We start from the raw sequence: 12,460 nt of genomic DNA on the forward strand, positions 1-12,460 counted from the left end.
AGGAAGAGAAGAAGGAAAAATGGAAAGGAAGAAAGAAGGGATGGAGGGATGGAGGGAGGAGGAAAGAATTATTAAACTGTATAGGTTCTGGTTAATAGCTCATTTTAACAGATTATCCGCTAAAAGAGAAAATACAGTGTATATTGCTTGTCTCCTTTGATGTAGGAGTTTAAAATCTTTTCTTTTGCTCTTATGTGTGAACCATTTGCATTATTTTACGTACATAAAAAAAAAAAAAATAGCTCCTTCCACCTGGTAATCTTTAACGACTGCTCCAAAAGTTTTACAACTTTTTTTCAGCCATAGATTCCTGTCTTTGCACAGAATATTGCAGAAGTCCAATAAATAAAACTGATGATCCACAGCTGTTCTGGATGGAGTGCGGGGTGAGGGGCTGGTGAGCACGGCTGGGCCGGGACGTCAGCCACTCAGCAGCCCCCGTCACCAGCAGCCCCGCCGCACCCACAGCTGCCACTTGCGCTCACAGAACAGTTTGGGAAACAATGACGTACTGAAGTGTAGAACTTCACTCTCCAAATACAAAAGAGCTTCAGTTACAAGTGCTAGATCAGCAGTTTCACATGAAGCCTCCATCTTATTCCAAATGGTTATGATTTGATTATGAGCCCGTTCAATCGGGTGGCTATGCTCTGCTTTATAATTAGAAAACAGAAGGTCTGAACACCAACCATATTCGTCTTAGCCATCAGTTTTGTGCAATCTTTCTAGGCAGCACCCGGATACTACTAAATACTGACTTTTTTTTAACTTTTATGCAAATTGCATGTATAATAACCCATGATCTACTTTAGCATTAGTTGTTCTTCAATTTGTGGAAATGCTGATTTAAAACATAATTTAAGAAATTATTCAGTCAAGTATAACAAGGACAAAATTTTTCCTCCCATAAAATTTTCGGAGACATTTGGACGAAGAAAGCAATAGTTGAGTGAAATTTGCTGAAAAGTCTCTACCTCATGTTCCTTTTTATTTCTTCCCCAAATATACTATTATGAAGTACAAATGCCCAAGCACAGAGACTGTCCATTAAAAAGTATCTAACTGATGCAATTTTTAACAAACTTTTCTGGAGCTACAATTATGACCTCAAAACCCACAGCATGAATTTTTTAAAGCAAATCTGATGCTATTAAAAAGGGATGGATTGACAGCCCTGGAGACTGAAGTCTTCTGTTTAACCACAACCCGGGAGCAGTGCAGACGGAGGCGATGAAAATCTTCTTGGCCTGTCCCCCACTGCTCCTCAAACTTACAGAGGAGACACGTTTGGGGAGGCACAGGCACTGTGGGTCATGCTGTATTTATTTCATGGCCATTTCCCTGGCTGGCTTTGCAAGGAAGTAAATTCTTATCCACATGAGGCCAAGGCCACGGTTTTCTCACACTAATGAGAAACCAGCTGATCAGAGACCTGCACACTGCAGTGGCCGCTCATCAAGCACAAAGGAAGAACCCAGAAGAGAGGAGGACACAATGCGTTCACATCAGTGGCACCATTTACTGAGAAACCTGATGCTGGAACGGGGCGGCCTTCATAATAACAATGGAGCATCAGGACCTCTAATAGAAACACTGGTTTATAATCCTAAGGATTTTAGATGACTAATTCATGAGAATAAAATCTCAAGCTGAGCACCAGTTAAGAGCTAAAACCTCTAAATAAGGGTTTCTTAATCTCAACATTATTGACATTTGGGGCTGGATAATCCCTTCCTGGGGCAGGGGTCTGTCCTGTGCACTGGACGATGTTTAGCAGCATCTCTGCCTCTACCTCTAAGGTGCCAGTAGCGTTTTCCCAGTTGTGACAATGAAAAATGTCTCCAGACATCATCATATGTCTCCTAGCAGCTGAAATCACCCCCAGTTGAACCTCTGCTCCGCATGGCATGGTATCTTCTCTTTTTTAAATGCAAAGATAGTCACAGTTTTGTAAATGTCTGATTTCTTTTTACATTCTTCTCTTCTTTTAGCCCTTTGAGGGTTAGTTCCAAACAGAACATTTGACAGACTTGATATTATACACAGAGCTGGGCCGGGCAGACCTTGGCGAGGAGCCGTGGACGCGGGGTTGTCTTCTGCCCTTCGTCGGGGTGTCTTCCTGTTTTACAGCGGGTTGAATTATGCTCAAGCTCCTAGGCAGAGCGGCTAGAGGAGAGCTGATGAAAACCACATTGTTCGGTTCACGGAACGTGATTTACACCCCCTAGATACTGGATTTTAATTTGTTATATATGTCTATTAAACTCTGCCTTCCTCTTCCCCTTTCTTAGGATGAAAAGCAGATTATTTAGTGCACAATCTAAAAATCGGTCGGTTATTAAATTTTCCTTTTCGTTTAGTTTTGAAGCTTTTATGCCTCTGAAACTTATTTACATGCTGTATATATTAAATAAAGTGTAATCCACAGTACTCACGGGATTCAGAAAATGATGAGCTACTCCACCCATGGTCTCAAAGCAGAGTCCACCTGACTCCTCAGAAAAGGGAGACATTTATAGCATTGGTGTGACTCAGGAGTACCCTCCCACCAAAGCAGCAACTTACACCAATATTAGGGAAGCGTGTACAATGCAGCCAACAGAAACATCTCTGAATGTTCTAAAGCATCCATTGCCATATTGACACCTAGAGCAACAAAATATAATCCTATGAAATGATAATAAGAAAAATAAAAGTATGTGTATATTGTATATATCGTATATTATACATTTTATGTTTTACTTAGCAGCATGCTTAGGAAGCAAAAAAAAAAAAAAAAAATAGACAAGCTCCAGTATTAAATTTTCAGTTATATTTTTTCTTGTCAAAATTAAGTCAGCCTTTAACATTCTTAAAGATAAGTTTTCATTTGCATAATCATTAAGAAAATGCATGACTGCTTTAATAAATACAGCTTCCGTATATTTAGTACGTACTACTCTAAAAGAAATGTGACGTGTTTGTTTGTTTTTTTAACTTACAGCTCCCAATGGCTTGAAAGAGTAGGCGTGTTTAATCCCATTTTGCAGATAAGAATGAAGGTTGAGAAATTAAGGCCTTGTCCTAAGGTCTGATGGCTCAGGCTGGAGGCACCTTATTCCTTTACCCCTTCTTTGATTAGCTAAGACCTCAACCTGCTTGAAATCACGTCAGTATCTTGAGGAGAATTCCGGGTAAACTGCGTGCTTAGATGTTGGGTAAAAGTCTATTTGAACAGATTCTTTGGCATTCTTTTTTTTTTTTTTAATTTTTAGAAAAGCCTGATTCTCAGATTCATGGAAATTAATGATTACAAATACTGTTTGATCTGCAGAGTACAAAGCATCCCTGGCAACCCAGTCCCTCTTCTGTTTTCTGGTCCCTCATCTCTCCATGGCCCTCTTTGCCCCCCTGGCCACGTCCACAGCCTTCACTACGCCGCCCTCGCCTCTCCGCGCCCCCACCTCAGAGTCTGTGCTCTAGCCACACGCACGGAGTCACTTGCAGTCCCCCTAGCGTCCCGGGCCTCTCTGAGCTCACATCACGATCACTCACTGTTTATCAGGCGCCTGCACGGTTGTAGGTGCTGGAAAGACGGCGGTAAGACCGAGTGCTGCCCTCACGTCGCTTCCAGTCTGATTTGGAAGCAGTAGACAATGACTGAATAAGTGAGTTAAATATATAGTATGCTGGGTTGTGATAAAGGCTTTGGTAGAAGAGTAAAGCTAGGGAAGAGATCAGCGAGCGCTGGAAGGGAGAAGAAGGTTCTTGTAAGTTTCAAAAGTGGGGCCAGGAAGGCTACCCTGACATGATGGCATTTGAACAAAAACGTGACGGAGTCCCATGGAAAGCAGCAGCAAGGGGTCCCACGTGGCAGGCATGGAGTAAGCAAAGCAAAAACTAGCCGGCGATATGGGAAGGGTGGGGGGAGAAGGGTCGTGTAGGGGCTGGGCAGCCTTTATGAGGGCTTTTACTTGGAGTGGCAACAACAATTTGTCCCTGGATCTCTCTGTGTCTTTGGTAACTGGAGGGTATGTCCTGACATAGTTTCTGGACTATTGTGTGAATACGCATGATATTGTTAATGCAGAAATTGAAACCCTAAGGGGCCAGGAAGCTACAGGAAATAAGAAAGGAGACTGGAGATGGATGCCCAGTTTCACTGAGGCCCCAATAAGTACTGCCATCTAGACCCAAAGATCACACATCTCTGGACCAGCTTTGGCTGGTAGGCCACCAATGTATATATAGCCTCTGTAGCCATTCACTCAGCGTGTTTCAGGAATGGATCAAGAAGCTAAAACCCTGTAGTGTAGTGTTTGGGGGAAATAGTGTAAACAGCAGCAGTATTCTAGAGCTTCAGGATCAACTCTCATCTGGCCCGCTGTTGTGGACTGAACGTCTGTGTCCCCTTTAAACTCTTCTGTGGAAATCTAATCCCGCACGTGGTGATATCTGAAGGTGGGTCCTTTGAGAGGTGACTAGGTCATGAGCGAGGAGCCCTTGTGAATGGGACTAATGCAATGCCCTTAGGAGAAAAGATGAGAGAGCTATTTCTCTGCTCTCTGACAAGGAAGAATACAATGAGAAGCCAGCCCTCTGCAAACCAGGAAGTGGGCTCTTGCCAGAACCAAATCTAACAGCACCTTGATCTTGGACTTCCAGCCTCCAAACTGTGAGACATACATTTCCGTTGTTTACAAGCCACCTGGTCTATGGTGCTCTGTTATAGCTGCTCAAACTGGGACACCTTCCATCTCATTGGTGGATCAAAAGGTGATGTGTATCCTCTCCAATGTACCATCAAACGCCTCAGGTTTTGAAAAATGGCGCTTCCTACGTTCTGTTTCCCAGAGATTGCTGCATCCCTCCTAAGGTTAACGAGACACCTCTGTGCCTCTTTCCGGGGCTTCTTCGGCAAAAGCTGTTAATTTAATGGAGTAGGAGTAAAACCCATGCATTAAACTTCCTTAATTGTCACTAGAAAGGATTGCTATCTTTAAATGCAGATGTAAACAAAAAAAAATAAAAAGGAACTTTGTTTAAAAATGAGGCAGAGTTAAAGATAGTGGGGAGGATTTTCTGATGGCTTTAACTGGGGAAATGCTGAATATGCAGTTGATTTTTTTTTACATTAATAATAATAGGAAACGGTAGATAGTGGCACTCAGCACAATTCTAATTTAATGAGAAACAATAAAATAGTTTTCCAAAGGGGCCTATTTAGGTCCAAGAAAGGGGGATATTAAAGTTCCAAGATTTATTCTACTTTCGTTAAGGTATGCTGATACACGTTTTCTAAAGCTATATTCTATTCACTGATTAGATCTCTCTCTTTATAATTTTCTTACTTGTGAGGGAATTAGATTGGTATTTTCCATGCCGAATAACTTTTAGACAAAGTGTTTAAACTGAATCAATTCATTTCCAGCAAAAGTACAGGTTGATCAAAATCCTCTATCACTCAGATGGCCCTCTGAGGCGTATTTTTAATATATTTAGATATTATTAACTGCAAAACCATGGGAGTCAACTATTAAGAAATGGATTTTAGAGAAGAACTGAATATACATAAAACTTCCGGCCAAGTACTGTCTTTGAATTGAGTCCCCTAGTTTTTTTCTCTTGGTGTTTCTCACATTAACTGTACTAGTTACCCAAAATGTATTAATCCCTGCGGTGTTCAATCAGTATGCTGGGTGAAGTCAGGTGTGATGATAACAATAGGGACATGCCAGACACTGCTAAGCATATTATATTCTTGCTTAATTTGATCCTAACATGCATTATGTGCTAATATCAGTGTTAAATGTGTAAAGTACCTTTCCAACACCTTGCAAGTTACACCGCCATTCCCAATTTACAGATGAGAAAACGGACATTGGGAGACACTGAGAACCTAGAGTCACCTGAGACAGCCCATTGAGAGAGGGGCTTGTAAGGCCGGAGGAGATGGGGAACGTTGAAGCCTCTGACACAGGAACTGCTCTCCTAGAGCCCACAATGTCACTAGGGAGGGTAAGGCCCCTGGATGGGGAAAAATTACTCCCTAAAGCAGGGGTCCCCAAACTACGGCCCACGGGCCGCATGCGGCCCCCTGAGGCCATTTATCCGGCCCCCACCGCACTTCCGGAAGGGGCACCTCTTTCATTGGTGGTCAGTGAGAGGAGCACATTGACCATCCCATTAGCCAAAAGCAGGCCCATAGCTCCCACTGAAATACTGGTCAGTTTGTTGATTTAAATTTACTTGTTCTTTATTTTAAATATTGTATTTGTTCCCGTTTTGTTTTTTTACTTTAAAATAAGATATGTGCAGTGTGCATAGGGATTTGTTCATAGTTTTTTTTATAGTCCGGCCCTCCAATGGTCTGAGGGACAGTGAACTGGCCCCCTGTGTAAAAAGTTTGGGGACCCCTGCCCTAAAGTTTATTAAGCACTTACGACCTGGCAAGCATTGTTTTAAGTCCTTTATTCCTGTTACTCTATTTAGTCCCCCTAATAATAAGTGCACGAGAAGACAACAGGGATAGTCCGCTTTACAGATGGAGAAGACTGAGGCACAAGGAGTTATTGGCCCATGAACCTATGACTATACATGGTGGGGTTGGGTGTGACGGAGGAAGTTTAAACCCAGAGTTCACGTCCTTAGCCACTATTGCATCCTGGCTGTTTATGAGCCAGAACCACAGCTTTTGCCCAAGCTTAGTATTGAAGGAGTGGATAGTACTGCACCCTTCAAGTGGCCACATGGGCCAGGAGCAACAAGCTCCAAAGAGAATGCCTAAAGACGGAAAGTCTGCTTTAGCAGAGACATAAAACCCTGCCACGTTTTTGCTGTCCTAAAAAGAGCTAGGACACTTGGGGGAAAAAATATCAAGACGATTGAGTTAGATTTCCCACCAGCTCTCAGCTGCAGCCTCAGAACAGACAGATTAGATTTGATTTAGAAGAAGTCACGTGACTTTGTGTGCAGTCATAATGCCAATGCCTACGGTTTAGAGAGAGACACAAACTCCTACGTGGGTGTTGAGAGAAGGAAGCACACAGCAGACCATGAGATGAGAGGCAGAAAGCAGCCAACACTCCACCAGTGAACAGAATAGCTCAGTCCTTTATTTGGTAGAAGTACAAGCTCTTTTCCAGAACTTAGAATGCAGGCTGAGCGGGCTGCTCATCGTCCAATGAAGAGCCACTGAGGTTTCTAAGTTAAAGCATGATGTGGCCAGAGCTTCCTTTAAAGCAGGGGTCCCCAAACTTTTTACACAGGGGGCCAGTTCACTGTCCCTCAACCATTGGAGGGCCGGACTATAAAAAAAACTATGAACAAATCCCTATGCACACTGCACATATCTTATTTTAAAGTAAAAAAACAAAATGGGAACAAATACAATATTTAAAATAAAAAACAAGTAAATTTAAATCAAGAAACTGACCAGTAATTTCAATGGGAACTATGGGCCTGCTTTTGGCTAATGAGATGGTCAATGTGCTCCTTTCATTGACCACCAATGAAAGAGGTGCCCCTTCCGGAAGTGCAGCGGGGGCCGGATAAATGGCCTCAGGGGGCTGCATGTGGCCCACGGGCCATAGTTTGGGGACCCCTGCTTTAAAGAGTTCAATTTATAGCTTGTCACAAGATGGCACTGAGTAGGAGAGAGTGAATGCACAAACACCCTTTGGAAGAGATGACGATTCCAGGACCTTGAACTAAGGAATGTCAGCAAGAAGGAAGGAAGGGCAATGCAAAGAACACAGTCCAGAAAACAGCAAACTGAAGTCTGAAAAGCTGTACATTTTCTGTGAAGGCTTTTATGGTCGGGGCCAGAGGCTCTGGAGAGTACAGAAAACAGGGTGAGTCCTGGCTCCACCATGATCTAGCCATTGGGCAGCCACTCAAACTTCCCAAGCATCTGCTTCTTCATCTATAAGACAAAGGAAACAATACCCCTGCCTCTTAGGGCTGGTAGGAAGTTTAGCTAAGTATATAAATTACTTGGCACACTGAACAAATATGTAGCAAGCACTCAATCAACTCTACTTAACTAATACCAGCGATGTTTTTTAATACAAACAATAATATTCCTACATTCCTCTTTTAAAGGACTCCCACTTAACTAGGGAATGAAGGAAGGAGGAAAAGACATCAACAACAGCAAAAATGAAACACCCGCGAGGAATCTTTCTTTCCTACCCTTGCACTTAAAACATCCTGTGTGAAGGTGCCAGATGGTGTCCACTCTGGTGGCTGAACAGGAGTCCCTGACCAAAGGAAATGAATAAATGAGTAAATGCAGTACAACTGAAAACTTAAACAGGGTTTATAATTTGGGCAACGCTCATCCCTGAGGGATAAGTGTCAACTTGATATCCATCCAACATGAACTAAGTTTCAGAAGCTGGAGGTGGTGACCGGTTCAAACTGCATCTTCGGCGACATGTTTGAGCCCTACAGCACCCCCTAATCAGTGATATCCTGGCTTCATAATCCAGCCAATGCTATTTCTGCCGATCTTTGCTGAAACCCATCTCCAGATGAATCCAGCGCAGTACCAACAATAATTAACATTTATCCAGTGCTTACAGTGTTCCAGACATGTGCTAATTGGTTCACATACAGCTCTTTCTTTGAGAGAAAGGAAGTAAATCAAAACACAGACTGTAAAATCAAAAGAAAAACCTAGTGTTCCTCTTTCTTTGTTTTCTGCTATGGGACAACCACATACTGAATCCCTTCCATGAAAACTTAACAGCCTCTTGCTAAACAGATAGTTGAGCACCAACTTAAACCTAATACAACTTCCCATTATATTTAGAATGGAATCTAAATTTCTTAAAATGGTCTTCCAGGCACTATGGGATGTAGCCTCCGCCCACCTCTATTATCTCCTAATGTTTTCTGTTGACGCAGTCTAGCCCTCAGCATCCTCATTCCCCCTGGAGAACACACTATGCTTGTGGACTTCGGGACCTTCTGACATGCCCATTCTGCCCGGAAAGCTCTGCCTTCTCATGGTAGCCCCTTATAATTCCCATCTTGGCTCAAATGCCATTCTCTTAGAGGCCTTGCCTCACAGCCCTTTCTGAAAGTAATATAGATATTCCCAGAGGTGTTCTGGAGATGGCTTACTCTGTGAGTCTCTCCTCCCAACTCCTACTCATGTCTGTCACTTGAAATCAACCACTGTGGGAGTATTTACACCAAAGAAATTGGCAAACACTCCAAATGAGGGTTTCCACCGTGCACCCCCAGAGAACCAGTTGTGGAACTTGTACAAGCACACAACTACCTAATTCTACCCGTTACTGCCCAACACAAAGCTTTTTGCATTTTTTTTTTCATAGCACCCATCCCTCTGAGGTCATATTTTCTATGTTGTTTATTTTTTTTATTAACTCTCTTTCAGATATAATCCAAAGAGAGCAAAGACATTTTCCAAATTGCTCATTGCTATATCCCAAACACTTAGAAGCACGTGTATAAAAACTTTAAACATCCTTTTTGAAATAAAAAAATGAATTACATGCACTTTTTTTATATTATGTGCTCCATAGGATTTAGGATTCTAAATTTCCTAATGAAGGTCTTTCATGATTATGACATTTTCAACCTAGAATTTTCTAGTAGCTACAGCTTCTAGAATGATCAAAACTGACAACGTATGTACGCTTTATCAATCACCAATTAAGAACTGGAATGATGAGTTAAAACATCATTTGCTAGTTTCCCTACTCTATAACATCTGTTTGGAAACTGTGAAGATACCCTTGTATCTTTTCGTTCTAGAGCTCTACATAGAAAAATGTCTCCCTTCTGAAGGGCACTTACTGTTAATCCCTTTGTTAGAATAACCGGACCATCTGGCCCCATCCATCTTGCTGTAATTTGATCCTGGGTTAATTGCATCCTGTCACTAGCCCAGATTGACACTGTATGTTTTCTCTCTTCCCTTAGACTAGTTCATTATGGAGGCAGCTTTGTTAAGACTCCACTTCTTCAAGACTTTTTCACAGCCGTGCGGATGGGACCAGCAACTGTTGCTGAGGTTTTCCTGATCCCCACAGGGTCAGAGCATCACCCAAAGTGAGATATGAGGGGGAGAGCTGGCCACACAAGGAAACGAGGAAACGAGGAAGCCAGATGCCTGCCCTTTGGAAGGTGGACACGCAGTATCCAATGGGCAAAGGGAGAGAAGAGCAAATAAACAAGCAGTTGCATTGCTTATCCAAGCATGCCAGACGACGTAGATGGGAACGCCCGCCCGCCACTTAGCGGAAGTTTGGCACACCTGAAGTCTGTAGCGATGCCGTCCCAAACTCAAATGCTTCTAGGAGCTATGCAAGTAAAGTAAATATTGAGACAAATGGGGTATAAAATAATATCTGGAGAAGTACTGTGGCAAATTAAAGACTCCACGTGGCCCTCTAAAAGAGGCCATGTATACCCAGCTCCGGCCAGTTTTTGCCAAGAAGGAATATGAAACCTGTAATGTCAAACTTTAATGGATAATATTGATTGCCTCCCAATATCCATTCTCTCCTTCTTTGTCCATGTAACCCCCCTACATGACTTACTGAAAGTTGATCCTATTCCCATTCTACTCTCCGGGGCTAAAACATACTGGTCTGGTCTAAGCCAATTAGGAGAATTATGTTTCCCTAGTCAGAGATTAGTACTAGAACAGGCATGTGACCCAGTTCTAGCCAATGAGATATCTTTGAAAGAAGGCTACTTTGGTATTTGTGCTGCCAAAGACAGAAACAAGAAGAGGCAGTTTTTCTTCCTCTGGACAGAGTTATGTGTTACTGTAATGCCAGAAACTGCTGTCACCATCCTGCTACTCAGAGCCCAGGACACCCCCCCAAAACACCACACCTGGAACCATCCTCTGGCCTGTGTTATAATAAAAATATTTATGGCTTAAAGCAGTCTAAGTAAGGTTTTATGTTACTTGCAGACACAATCACCCCCAAGTGATATACCTATCTTCCAACTTTTCAAGAGAAACAAGAAATTCCATTTTTTATAATTCCATTTTTTAAATTGCGGCCATCAATTTTTAATATTGTACAGGAAAGCCCCCTCTGATTAATACAACATAAAACAGCCTCACCAGGTAGTGGCACAGTGGATAGAGTGTCAACCTGGGATGCTGAGGACCCAACTTCGAAACCCCGAGATCACCAGCTTGAGCGTGGGATCATAGACATGACCCCATGGTCACTGGCTTAAGCTCAAAGGCCACTGGCTTGTAGCCCAAGGTTACTGGCTTGAACCCAAGATCACTGACTTGAGCAAGAGGTCACTGGCTCAGCTGGAGCCCCCCAGTCAAAGTACATATTAGAAGCAATCAACAACTAAAGTGCTGCAACTACAAACTGATGCTTCTCATCTCTCTCCCTTCCTGCCTGTCTCTCTCTCTCACACACTTGCTCGTTAAAAAAAAAAAAAAAGAACAAATGTTAGTAGGGTGAAGGTGGGCATTTATTTTCAACTCATGACCTTCTTGTCACTTTACCCCTAGTTCTAAATTCAAGCTATCCCAAATTGCACATCCTAGGGAGATTCAAAGTTCCTGAAACTTCACCTGTTGCCTCACCACTGATCAAGAGAACATTCATTCCCCTCATTCCCGCCTGACTTTTAGAGCTTCACTTTCTGCATAATTTAGATAAAATCTCCATATTCAAATACACCCAAGTGTGCTGCTTAGCAAAAGAGAAGTGAGGCTGTTGGGAGAGAAGACCTTCAAGCAATGAGAAGTTTGTTAATTAAGTTTCTTGCAAGAAAAAGGTCATGAAAATGAGAAAATACTTACCTTATTAAAGTCCAGCAAAACCAATAAACTTGAATTACTATGTATATGTATAATATGGTGACTTCTACAGGTATGATCCATTCCTGCCTTCAGAGCTTTGTTTGTAACTTGTTCCCTCTTTCAAAGGACCCTCTCCTGTCCCCTTACTCATCTACACTTCCCCCAGATTTTTGTCTTATTTTACCTACATTTTAAGACCCAACTCAGAGCCTGACTCTTTAAGAAGCTGCTGCAGATGGAGATTTCTCAATCTGTTTCTTTATGTGTGGGTCACACATCAAATGAGGTAGCAGAGTCACCTGGTGACTAAGAACAGCACCCAATACAAAATAGACATCAATAAATATTTATTGACTCAATGAATGCAGGAAGGAATAAAAGTACCTAGCATAACTACTTACTTGCACACAGTAGGTATTCTGTAGAAGTAGTTGTCTTTAATGCAACCATGGTGGATATATAAATTATAGTCAGCAACACCCAAAACACAAAATGACACATTTCTTTATTTCTCTCAAAATTTAATCTGCTGCAAATCCTCTCTGTTGGGCTGGTAAGAAACTCAATCTCAGGTATTGGGAAGGGAATCTCTAACCCTTTCTAGGGTCATGCAAGACTTCAAGGGGTAGATGCAACTTAGAACATTCAGAAAAGGATTTTTGG

This window comes from Saccopteryx leptura, chromosome 5 (assembly GCF_036850995.1).
Source record: "Saccopteryx leptura isolate mSacLep1 chromosome 5, mSacLep1_pri_phased_curated, whole genome shotgun sequence".
In the NCBI taxonomy this organism is placed as follows: Eukaryota; Metazoa; Chordata; class Mammalia; order Chiroptera; family Emballonuridae; genus Saccopteryx; species Saccopteryx leptura.